Source organism: Mauremys reevesii, linkage group 11 (genome assembly GCF_016161935.1).
Source record: "Mauremys reevesii isolate NIE-2019 linkage group 11, ASM1616193v1, whole genome shotgun sequence".
Lineage (NCBI taxonomy): Eukaryota > Metazoa > Chordata > Testudines > Geoemydidae > Mauremys > Mauremys reevesii.
Window position 1 is genome coordinate 18,947,490 of NC_052633.1, and position 12,456 is coordinate 18,959,945.

The following is a 12,456-nucleotide window of genomic DNA, read 5'->3' on the forward strand; positions in this document are numbered from 1 at the left end:
GGCTTTACTCTTACTATTTATTCATGCAAAATTTGTGGTTAAGTTTTTTTTTGTCTACAATATTTGTGATCTTTGTCATTGGTAAATATCTTTTGCTCTGATGTGCTGTTGTTTTCCATTTGTCTAAGTAACGGACCAAGTGCAAACTGTGCAGTAAGATTACAGAATGGTTGGGCAGAGTGTAGCCCTAAACATCTTTTATGATTTTTTTATATTTGAAAAAATTGCTTTGTAAATTTCAATAGCCTTATGTTGTCATTGCAGTATATTTCTGTAGATTTGAATGCAGTAGCACTGACTGTTTTAAAGGGAAAAGTTTAGTGGGGACCTCATCTATTTACAATGTAGATGACTTCATAAGAAATGTAGCAAGATGTTCTGCTGTTCCTGAGATACACACATTTTCCGTGTACTGGGGTGAATCATTCTATAAAGAGAGTCTTAAGAAGATGTTGTCTATGAAACTTCAAACAGGCTTTAGATATAGATTAAATCTACTTTGTAACAGAAAGCTAAGAATAGCAAGTTAAAGAGTAAGTTCTTAAGAAATTTCAGAAGATTGGGGGGGGGGGAAGAATTGTGAAATTTGCATCAAACTGTTATAATTATGTATTGTCTATAGGAGTGTAAAGAACATGTAAACTTATCTGCTTACAGTAGTACGGTATTTTAATATTTGGATAATGTAAAGTCTATAAATCTTTCAAATAATTCTTAATTAGATATATCAGATGTACTTTAGGATCATAATTTAACATAAGTTTTCATAGGTATATTCCAACTATTTCTGAATGGAGAGATTGCTCCATATTGTATCCTTCAAGTCTCTAACTTCAAAGGAGCAACCTCCTTAGATAAAGAACTGATATGAAATAAGCAACTCATTTGCATTGCAGCCCTATTTAACTTCCGGGTTTTCATGTCTAATAATAGTGTGTATGTAGGCTTGGATGGATTAGTTTTTTGTCGATTAGTAAGTGTCAATTTCCCTGTATTACATACAAACCAATGCAGTATTTCCATTGATCATCAAAATTTACTTTTGGGCAAAGTAAGAAAAATGTTGCTTGACAATTCTAGTGTTTGATTTAAGGATATTTACTTTTTTGACAGGTGATGTTGACAATTTGTGATTTAACAGTTATAAAGCTATAACTTTTTGAATCTCAATGCCTACTGACATGAAATAATTGTGTGACCTTCTATGCCATTCATTGCCCAATTTTTCCAGTGCTTTCCTGCAATTCTGAAAATTTAAATAGATAATAATTGGTATAAAAAGCTTAAAAGCCATCATCTTGCACAGCTGTGAAAATTTAAATAGATAAAAATAGAAAAAAATGCTTAAATATCAGTATCCGTTGAAATTAATAATTCTGCCAATCTTAAGTGTATGGCATGTTGTATAGTAACTCTGAGCATCATATATTTGCAAGCTGCAGTATTTTAAGTGCATATTTTAAAAGTAGTTTTTCCCTAAAGAATTCAGTTTGTAAATAAACAGGCTGACGTACAAGTTTTTGTCTATATATGTATAAATTTGCTACCCATGATGCATGTGTTAGACATTTGACTGGGAAGAAGTAATCCGTTCCATTAATGTATGAAACACTTTAGTGTTTGCTGGAATTTCATAGTGTCTTTTTTTTAACTTTGAAGTCTGTTCTCCTCTTGAGCCCTACCAACCTCAGGAATTAAAAACAGTCCATTGAGCTTATTAAAAAGGAAACTGCCATTCTTTGTGAAAGGAGAGGGAAACTGTTTGTTTTTTGGATATTTGAAAGATTTTCTGCTGCAGTTCAATACACTTCAACACAGTACTTTCCCAGTGATCACCATCATGCTATGTGCGAGTCCTCTGAGTCCATCAGTTTTATCATGTCTAACAAAGACTTCCTTACATTTTTGTCTCATGTTTATTTTTGGGAAAGCTAAAACTCTTACTAGAATCTTCAGACGTCTTAGATGATTCATAAACATCTCTTTGAGACAGATGGGAGTGTTTTATTTTTTGTTTATAAATTGAGATTAATATAAATATTTGCAGTCTCAGAGCTGTTCTTTGTTTATAGCAGAGAAAAAATATGAAGCAGACCAACTCCATTCCTTTCTTTCAAATAAGTTAAGACTATCAAATTGTAACTGAGTATTTTGCTACCATGGAAGGAGAAATTGTCAATACCAGTACACAGGCAAAAGATTTGTGGTGCAGCTATTAATGTCGCTTGATACGTACATTAGTTTTAATTACATTCTTACAAGAAAACACTGAGTAAAATGGTACATATGACCTTTTATCTTATTTAGCTGATAAGTACATGTAAACAGTAGGGTGGAAGTGTTTTGTATAGAAGTTTATATTCTAAATGCTTGAAAATATGCTTGGTTATTCTGCACTGTAGTTATAAATGTTTACAGTATTTATGAATAGGAGCAAATAGAGTTGTAGCATTGAAATCTCTTCCTAGAATAGCATAAAAATCCAGTGTTTGTGTGGCGGGCTCTTTGAAAATATTATAAAATGCTATATCCAACAGCTGGTCCCTGAACCCCTCCTGATATGTAGGCCTGAAGATATAGATGTGTCCCTTTCTTTCAAGGAAGGAAGGAATGCAGGAAATCTTTTGAAGTCCTAAAAGTAATTTGGAACAAAGTACATATACCATGTTTTTATGAACATCAAGGCAAGCTGTTTTTTATTGAATGAACTATATGTGAAAAGTATTTTACATTTTAAAAATATTTATTGAAATTAAAAGGAATTTAATGTCCATTTTCTCCAAACTTAGCTCTTGTAATGTGTTATGTACTGATGACATAAAACCTGTGGTGATTCGTGGAATGTGTTGTGTTAACACATTTGCATGCTTAAATCTTATTTTTTAATGCTTATGTTTGAGATTAAAGTTTAATTTTGGTAGAGTTATTAGAGGTATCCCCTATTTCTGTATTTATTTGATTTTCAGTTCTTTGGATTAAATTTGCAGTTCAGGGATTTTTATGCATGTGATAGCTTGCAGTGTTTTTCATTTTTGTAATTTTAAGGGTGGTTGTGAAGGATATGGATTAGGTTTTTATAAATCTTTTATCGGATGAGAATATTTGGTCAGAGAATCTTGGTTTTGATTTGAATCATTTTTGATATAGTGTTCATTTTATGGTATCTAAGTGCAACTTGTAAAGTTACAACTTGCAAAAATTGAAATATCATTATTAACAAAAAAATTAATGCAGCTTGAATTGCCTGTTCAGATACATTATTTTTTATATATATATATTCATTTTGTACATTTTCTGTTTGTAATTTCACTCATTTGTTTTCTTCTCACCATATGTTTCCCTTTGCATCTATCCCTGGCCTTTTAAAATAAATTTTAAAAAAGGAAAGTATTTAAAAATTGTCTGACAATTTATTCTTTATTGTGCAAAACCACTCAAACATAGTGAGTTGCTTTTGTGTGTGTTGTAAACATGGCCCCTGAAAAAAGAATACTTCTGATAAGATGATCAGCTACAAGCATATATAATGCTGACTTGTAAAATCAGTCTTCTTTCCTTCATTCTACGCTAAATGTTTCTGCCTTTTCTGTGATGGCCAAAACAAGCTACATTGAACCGCTTACACTAATTGTGGTGAGACCACACTTGGATACCTTTTGTGAAGAAATCCTGCAGTGAGATCCTTGCAGAAAGCTGTCTCAGCCCTCATCAAGCTCCCACAACAGGACTCTCACTAAGGGCTTGGCTACACTCGAAACTTCAAAGCGCTTTGAAGTGCGAGTGTGGTCGCGGTGCCAGCTCTCCCAGCGCTGCAGGTACTCCACCTCCCCGAGGGGATTAGCTTACAGCGCTGGGGCACTGTTTACACTGGCGCTTTACAGCGCTGTAACTTGCTGTGCTCAGGGGGGTGTTTTTTCACACCCCTGAGCGAGAAAGTTGCAGTGCTGTAAAGCGCCAGTGTAGCCAAGGCCTAAGCTGCTCTTTGGATTCTACCACACTGGACCCCTGTACTCTTAATCTTCTTGAGTCTGAGCAAAGTCCAAGCACTACCTCAGGCACTGGGTCTTTAGGCATACGCTCAGGATACAGATCCTTTATCTAGCACCCCTTCGGAGACCCTGCAGTCCAACTGCCCAGTCCCTGAAACTGTTGCTGGCTCCTCCAGACTCTTCAATAGCTTAAGCATACCCCTTACCGAGAACTCCAACCGTGTGTGCACTCAGGTTTTCAGTTCACCTCTTCAAGGACAGTGGATAGTTGAAGCAAATAGACTTTGCAACAGGGTTCCAAAAGCAATCATTCATTAGTTTAGACAGCACAAAACACAAATCCAGAAAAAACAATAAAATCCCTATATGCCACTCCCAGCCTCTTTTCCTCACTGCTCTTGAGTGTTCTTTGAGATTTGGTCAGAGTCTTCTAAGGTATCCAGGATCCTTCCTCTCTCCTGCATATGGCTTCCAAATCATGGAATCTGTATGACCTCTGTGTTATGACCCTGTCTCTTATAACTTTCAGTTCCCTTCCTCAGGTGACTTCCGGATCAACCTTGTCAGGTGTTGTAGGTCCTCTACCAGATGATCCAATGCTTAGTTACCAGCCAGCTTGGTAGAACCAGTCTTTTTGGTTTGTCCACCTCTAGCATATCTTTTGTATTCCTTGGGTGGATTTTTTCACATGCCAGTGTATCTCGATAATCCCTTCACCCACCCAGGTATGTCTACTTAATGCACATTAGTGCATTGATCACCCATTCCTCACTCCCAGTGGGTGTCTCTGAAAAGAAGTTAACCCATTGAGGTCAGGTAACAAGCAGCACAAGACTGAACAAGTAAACTGAGTCACACATTTTATAAAAATAATGCAGTAATCTCCCACATTGTTACAGAAGCTAATACACCTGCTTATACCTTTACAGTATGCAGTAGTTGACATAAGAGTTTGGTGAATCTCTAAAACTGCTTCACTGAATGGAAGCAGAAAACATTGAGTATTTGAATATTTGCAGATATCCAATGTTATGAAGTTTTGTTTAGTGCATACAGCAGGATGAAGTTCTTCAAGAACTTTCCCACTCTTTCCATTGCATGTAGGATTTAATAGCTTCATTTTTATACAAGACCTTGGGAAAGGGAGGTTGAGAAAATTCAGTCCAAGTAAAGACAATATCATATGTCTTTAAAGAAAAAATGGTGTTTCAAAATGTTTACCTATAAATAAATTGAGTAGAGGGATTCTAGCCATGTGTACGCAGTGTGTACAATTTTTGGCTTGAATGAATACTTTGTGAAAAGCTGGGCTAGAAATACCTGACCATTTTACCTATTTAGCAAACTCTGCGGACACTCTGCTTGACTTGGTCTTGATTACATGTACGTGAATAAGTCCTGTTATGCCTGGTGTGTACTGACTTGAAAACATTAATTCTTTGAGTATTCTGGATATAGCTGTGCAAATGGCATAACTAAACCAGAATTAATGTCTTCTAATGCAGTGTTTTAGCTCCCTTACTCCCCTTCTAGAAAGACCCTTTTCTCCTAACCGTGCTCTGGTCTTCATTGTAATGGGAGGATGAATGTTGCAGGGAGCTAGGGGGTTGTCTTTAAATTATCCATTTTTCTTAATTGTCTCAGACTGTTTCAAGTCTTTTTAATTTCTGGTGTTCAATTGTATGCTACCTGATTGCAGTATTACAGACATTACCCCTAAGGGAAAGAAATGTACTTTTTTTATTAGACTAACAGTGGGAAATGTCTTTTAGTTATGGGAAACTGATTGTCCGTCTATGCTAGGAGTCAATGAATCAACTATCACAGCAGGGAAAAAAATTAATGGAACACAGAATTTTATTGGCCACCTGGCAAATACTAAATATGGCTACATTAAGAAATACTATATTGTGGCTGGGGTCTTACTATTTTGTCTAAATATAATATTTAGACTCTAAAAGCAGTCAGGCAGAATTTACTGCCACTGGCTGCCTTCTACTTATTCTAACCGATTAAGTTAAAGTTGGGTGGGCAAAGGACAGAAATATTGGATAATCCAGACATATTGGCCAAATGTATTAAAGATTTGGAAATATGAAAGTTACCATGAAAAGTTTTTGCTCACCCCTTTTGGAGTAGCAAGTTTTATTTTTTATTTTTATCTGTATGTCATAACTCTTACCTGGGTTTCTGAATTTTATGTCAATAGTATTTCTAGATGTAAATTGTGCCTAGGAAAAATACGTTCATTTAGGATTATACTTAAAAGGATAATGTGCGTCAAGGGTTTGTAGGTCAAAATACTGACCTGCATTTTTGTAACATAGAATCATGGAATTTAGAGAGGGAAAATTGGATGATGAGTCATCTGGTCCATCCTTGGGGGCCAACACAGAATTGTTGCTATAGTAAATTTTTATTGCTTTATATCCAGTTCGTCTTGAAATGTCTCAAGCAATGAGGTTTCCATTACTGCTTCTGGAAGGTTATTCCATAACTTAACAAATATCAATCTCAAAACATAGATTTTAAGTGGTTTAAAACTGCAGACTAAGTTTGCAGAGTGTATTTCTACCCCATAAAATGGAACAAAAGTAATCTTGTAAATAATCCTTTTTACTTATTCCCTTGTGCCTAATACTCCATTGGTCCACCTTAAATTATTATTCTCTCTCTGTGATATTTATTCATTTCAAGTATTTGAAAAATGTTATATTCACACACAGTTGTTGCTTTTCCAAGCTCCTTTGCTTAGCAAGGAGAATGCTCCCTGAGCAAATTTGCACTTCCCTGTACCAGCACTGATTTTTAAGGTATATAGGATACATCCATTTTTCTGCATAGAACAGAATTCCCCTTCTCTGTGAAAGATACTACTGTAATTATGCTGGATGATACCTGCTATGATTGCTAATAGAATAATTGTGCTGCTAGGGCTCAGTCTTGCAAGATTTTGAGCTTCCTCAACTCTTGCTGAAATTAATAGTTATAACTAGCAAAAGACTGTTCTTTTCTCTTATAAGAATGTCTGTCTGGCAATCCTACCCCAAATTAATCAGTAATGGAGGCGAGAAACCCCTTAAGCCATACACCCTGGCTACAATTTCCCACAGCTCAACCATTGTGCTCCAGACCAAGCTCCTGTTACTGCAGGCCTCGTGTTATATTTTCAGCTAAACGATAAATACATAGAACTCCAGCAGCACCCTTTCCTGCTAAACTTTATTTTCTTGATTCTCTGTGGTCTGAAGCATTTGGGCTTCTTTTTGCCTTACTGTGAGCAGGTGTTCCTGTTCCCCACCCCAATACACACACAGACAGCAGGCAAGATGGCCAGTGTGGGGAAGAAGGGTAGTGAAGAGGTGTCTCCTGAAAGGTGGTATTAACAACCTTGTGTCAAAAGTTCCTTCCAAGAAACAGCGCTACCTCACTGGGAGAGAGTGAGGTCCCAACTCCCACCCGTCTTCTGTCCAAGAAGGCTAAGGATAAACACCCCTAGAAAAAAGCCGAAGTAGCATACTCTCTAGCCATGACGCTGCATCGCAAAAGAGAGAGCGAGCTGGAATCCATTAAATCCAACAAGGACATTAGTGAGGAGCTTATTCAAACAGAATTCTTTGATCCTATGTTAAGAAATGTTAGACACCTTTGAGCTCCATCCTGACCCAGCCAAGCTGAATAGGAAGTATTTCCCCCTTTATTCACGAAAGAATTTGGTCAAGTCTCTTGATAAGGCAGTGTGATACATTCCATTCTTGCTGAGCAGAAGTTCCTAGAAAGGGCAGGAAACTTTGCAGGCAAGTCTTTATTTACATTTTACAACATTCTTATAAAAAGAACAGGAGTACTTGTGGCACCTTAAAGACTAACTAACAAATTTATTTTAGCATGAGCTTTCATGCAAAATAAATTTGTTAGTCTTTAAGGTGCCACAAGTACTCCTGTTCTTTTTGTGGATACAGACTAACATGGCTGCTACTCTGAAACCTAACATTCTTATAGTTAAGCTTTGCTTCTTCTGCAAGTAGTGTCCTTATGGGTGCTCCCCTGTAGTTGTGCTTGCATCCTGTGCTGCTAATTGGAGAACTTTGGTAGCAGTGTCCATTAGGCCCACACGTGTGCGGTCTCTGTTGCGCCACGAGGCTAGTCTGCGCATGCGGGCTAGTCCCCCCCCTCAGTTCCTTCTCAACCGCCCTGGCTAGAGACGGAACTGATCCCAGTCCATTAGGACCATTACTTTTGATTTGTATTTCTATAGTTAGCTAGCCTCCTAGTTCTTAGTTGTAGTTCTAGCTGTAGTGTTTTCTCTTATTCCCTCCCCCCCTTTTTACAAAATATACTTTTTTCTGCTTTTTTCCCCTTGTTGTGGACCCTTCCCTCAATGTGGTATGCCCCACTCACCAGGCTTCAAGAAGTGCCTCTCTTGCAAAGAGGCAATCTTTGTTGCAGACAAGCACTCCAGTGCATTCGCTGCCTCGGGAAAGGCCACATTTAACAAAAGTGTGATCTTTGCCAGGAAATCAGACCCCGGTCTCATAAGGATAGAGAACTCGGACAGAAAATTATTTTCATGCAGGCGGCTTTTCCACCCTCTCTGTACCCACGCCACAAGTCACCTGGAAGATGTGAGTCTTCCCCAGAGCCTTCAAGATAAAAAGGCTGTGGGTCAAAGAAACAAATTGCTGAGACCTTTCACAAATCATCAGAAAAGAGCAGAAAATCCCAACAGTGAGACCCGAGAGAGCCACAGTGACACTGAGGACAAGGACAGGAGTAAGCACTCCTCTAAAAAAAGGTATTACCAGTATGCAATTTTACATAGGTACCATCATCGACACCTCATTTGGCACCAGAGCATCCAGTATGGACAAGATCTTCATCCTCCATGGTACTGCCAGCAGCATCGAGTCAGTCGGCACTGCTGGAATTCAGACACTCTAGGGACCTTCACGTATCAGACATTCTGGAGTCTCCTCTTCTCGGTGCTGGGACTTCTGCACCAAGTCTTCGAACAGCATGAGAGTCTTTCCTGCTGCTCTGTCATGCTCCTCCCAGTCTCTAGTGAAGGCTTGGATAGCGAACCTGAGGAGGCAGAATCACAGTTTTCCTCCCAGGCTCCTTACAGTGTTTAGTATCAACAGAGTCCTCGAATCACCACCACCATCTTGGTACAGCCACCCATGGGCGCCACCACCACCCCAGTGGCCATACTGGGACCCCTGGGCTGCATATCGACACTGTGCCTCTCAAACCTCTTACCACTGAGCATTGCTCATAGGGTGGGGTGCACATCTAAATGGCCTTGCAACAAAAGACAAATAGTCACCCATGGAGATATCCCTTCACATCAACCGCCTCGAGCTAAAGGCGGTCAGGAACGCCGGCACCCACTTTCTGCTACTGATCAAAGTATCATACATGAGAGTCCTAACAGACAATCGACAAGGGGGAGCCAGGTCACCCTCCCTTTCCGTGGAGGCAATGAGACTATGGAAGTAGTGTATCTCCCACTGTTACACTGTCAGCAGCCTACCTCCAGGCACACAAAACTCAATAGTGGATAATCTCAGTTGCAAATTCCCACACAATCATGAGTGGGAGCTCGACCCAGTAGAACTTCACAAACTATTCAGGGGGCACCTACCACAGACTTGTTCACCCTTACCTGAGCAAGAAATGTCCACGCTACTGCTCCCTGGACAATGCTCTCCTCCTCCTGAGATGGAGACCTTCTTTACATCTTTCCTCCTTTTCCCTTACTATCAAAGGTCTTGCTGAAAATAAAAAGATGGAGCACACATCATTCTGATCACTCCTACTTGGGTGAGACAGACCTAGTACCTTTATCTGTCACAGCTTGTGATATACCCACCAATCCCTCTCCCTGTCTCTCCATACCTCCTCTCCCAGTTCAGAGGACAATACCCTACATGCCAGCTTGGGGGTTCTCTGCCTCATGGAATGTCTCCTTCTTGGTTCGAACACCTAGAAAGCTCCTGTTCGAAGGAGTCATAGGAGGTATTATTATGCAGCAGAAAGTCCTTGACATGACGTACCTACCTGCAAAAATGGTGCAGGTTTCAAATTTGGTGTACTTCCCAACAAATCTCCCTGACATCCATGACTCTTCCACATATCTGAGCCCTTTTTTGGCTAGTATCAGAGGGGTAGCCATGTTAGTCTGGATCTGTAAAAAAGCAACAAAGAGTCCTGTGGCACCTTAAAGACTAACAGATGAATTGGAGCATAAGATTTTTTGGCTAAGCTCTCTGAGTTCACCTAGCAGCTATAACAGCCTTTCACCAACTCAGTGTTGTCACACCCAACCACCAAAGGGTTCCTCAAGGGCATAGTAAACCTCTTCCCACAACCTTGACTTCCTACTCCCACATGGGTCTTAAACCTGGTACTGGAAGGATTGACCAGGCCTCCCTTCTAACCCCTGGCCACGGAGAACAGGAGAAATAGCAGCTCTGATGGCACAGCCCCCTACGTGGTATTCTTTCGGGCCAAGATTACGCTCAGGCCACATCTGAAATTCATTCCTAAAGTAACCTCCCCATTTCACATGAAAAAATTGATTCATCTTCACCTACCCCAAGCCTCACCGTGACAACAAGGAGGCTATATTACACTCTCTCGATGTCAGGAGAGCCCTAGCCTTCTACCTGGACAGGATGAAGATTTTCAGGAAAATCCCCCAGGCGATTTTGAGGAAAGATCCAAGGGCTCAGCAATATCAGCCCAAAGACTCTCCAAGTGGATCTCGAATTGCATCAGACACTGCTACCAAGTTTGCAGTATGAGCCCTCCAGATACTATTCGTACACACGCCACAAGGTTGATCTTCTCATACGTTGCCTTCTTCAAGAATGTCCCCATCTCAGAAACCTGTACAGCAGTGACATGGGCATCAGTTCACACTTTCGCAGAAAATTATGCATCACTGGGGACTCTGCCTCCAATGTCATCTTCGGCTCTGCCTCCAGTACTGTCATTTGTAACTGACCCAACTCCAAAATCACAGCCCTCCGGCAGGAATACTGCTCAGGAGTCATCTATAGAGACAATACTCGAAGAAGTTACTCACCTGGTGCAATAATAATGTTGATTCTTTGAGATGTGTGTCCCTGTGGGTGCTCCACAACGTCCCCTCCTCCCCTCTACTTCAGAGTTCTTGTCAATGAGTCTGCAGTAGAGAAGGAACTGGGCGGGGTGGGGTGGGGGATAGCCCATGCAAGCTGGCTAGCCTTGTGGCACAGCACGAGGAGAAACAGTACATGTGCTGGCCTAATGGATACTGCAATCAAAGTTCTCCAATAAGCAGTGCACGGATGCAAGCACACCTACAGTGGAGCACCTATAGAGGGACACATCTCGAAGACACATCATTACTGCACAAGATGAGTAACTTCTTCTTTACTCATACTTTCATTTTAAACAAAGCATTGTGTTCCTTGGCCAAGGATACAGTGCACACACTCAGACTTGTCCAGACTGAAAAAATTAGTTGTTTTTTAAATGTTATCACTTCTTAAACATAACTTAGCATCTCGTGGGTAAAGGCCATGATATTGGAAAAAGTTATTAGGTAGCCATGGTCATAAAAGATGTTATCCGTAGGATGTGCTAGCTAACACGTTCGAACTAATGTGTTTGAAAATTCTAGTGTAGACAACTTAACATGTGCCAGGCTGAATTAAAGCTTGAAGCGAGTCTAGACTTTACCTTGACCAATTTAGCATGGGTTAAGTTACACAGTACCGTATCCACACTCCATTTTACAAATGTATTAGAACTTGTTAGCTAGAACATCTCTCCCTCACGTGTTTAAATCCTAGTCTACACAAGGACTTGGTTGTTCATGACTCGTGTGTTTTTAAGCATTAGTGTGTATCCTTGGTCGTGTTTGAAAATTTGCTAATGCATTAGCTAACATGTTTTAAAACAGCACTCATTTTCCCAATCTAAACAAATGCTCAAAGGGGGATTTCTTTCTTACCCTTACTTATCCTCGGATTAGTAAAACAGATATCTCCCCAAAGAGAGAGACTGAATCCTCTATTTCCAGACCTTTATCCTCTGTACATGTTATTCCAGAGCTATAATGTCCACGGTAGTGACCTCTCAGGAATGACTTGAGAGAAGGTCGTCAAGTCAGTTCTCTAGAAAATATCCTTCCCATCTTCCTTTGTGGCTGATGCAGTTTATGTATAATTTAAATTCTTGGCCAGTGGAGTAGCCATTTAATGCCCATGGAACAAAGACTCCCACCTCAGGCAGAATCTGGCTTCTGCCAAATTTACTGGTGGAATAGCTGCCTGGGTAAAGGATAGAAAAAGCTGCCCAAAAAGGAAAGCCATGTTTTACCAGCTCTAAAACCTGAACAGAAGACATCAGATCTTATACTTCATGTTACCTTTGTCTTACTGGCATTAAGACATTCGGGGGGAGTCATATTTTGTCT

At 39.9% G+C, this 12,456-nt stretch overlaps 1 protein-coding gene across 1 annotated transcript in view; it reads left to right on the forward strand.

Annotated features, from left to right (window-relative positions):
* Positions 1–12,456, forward strand: part of RAPH1 (Ras association (RalGDS/AF-6) and pleckstrin homology domains 1) — a 145,821-nt gene that overhangs the window by 95,170 nt on the left and 38,195 nt on the right.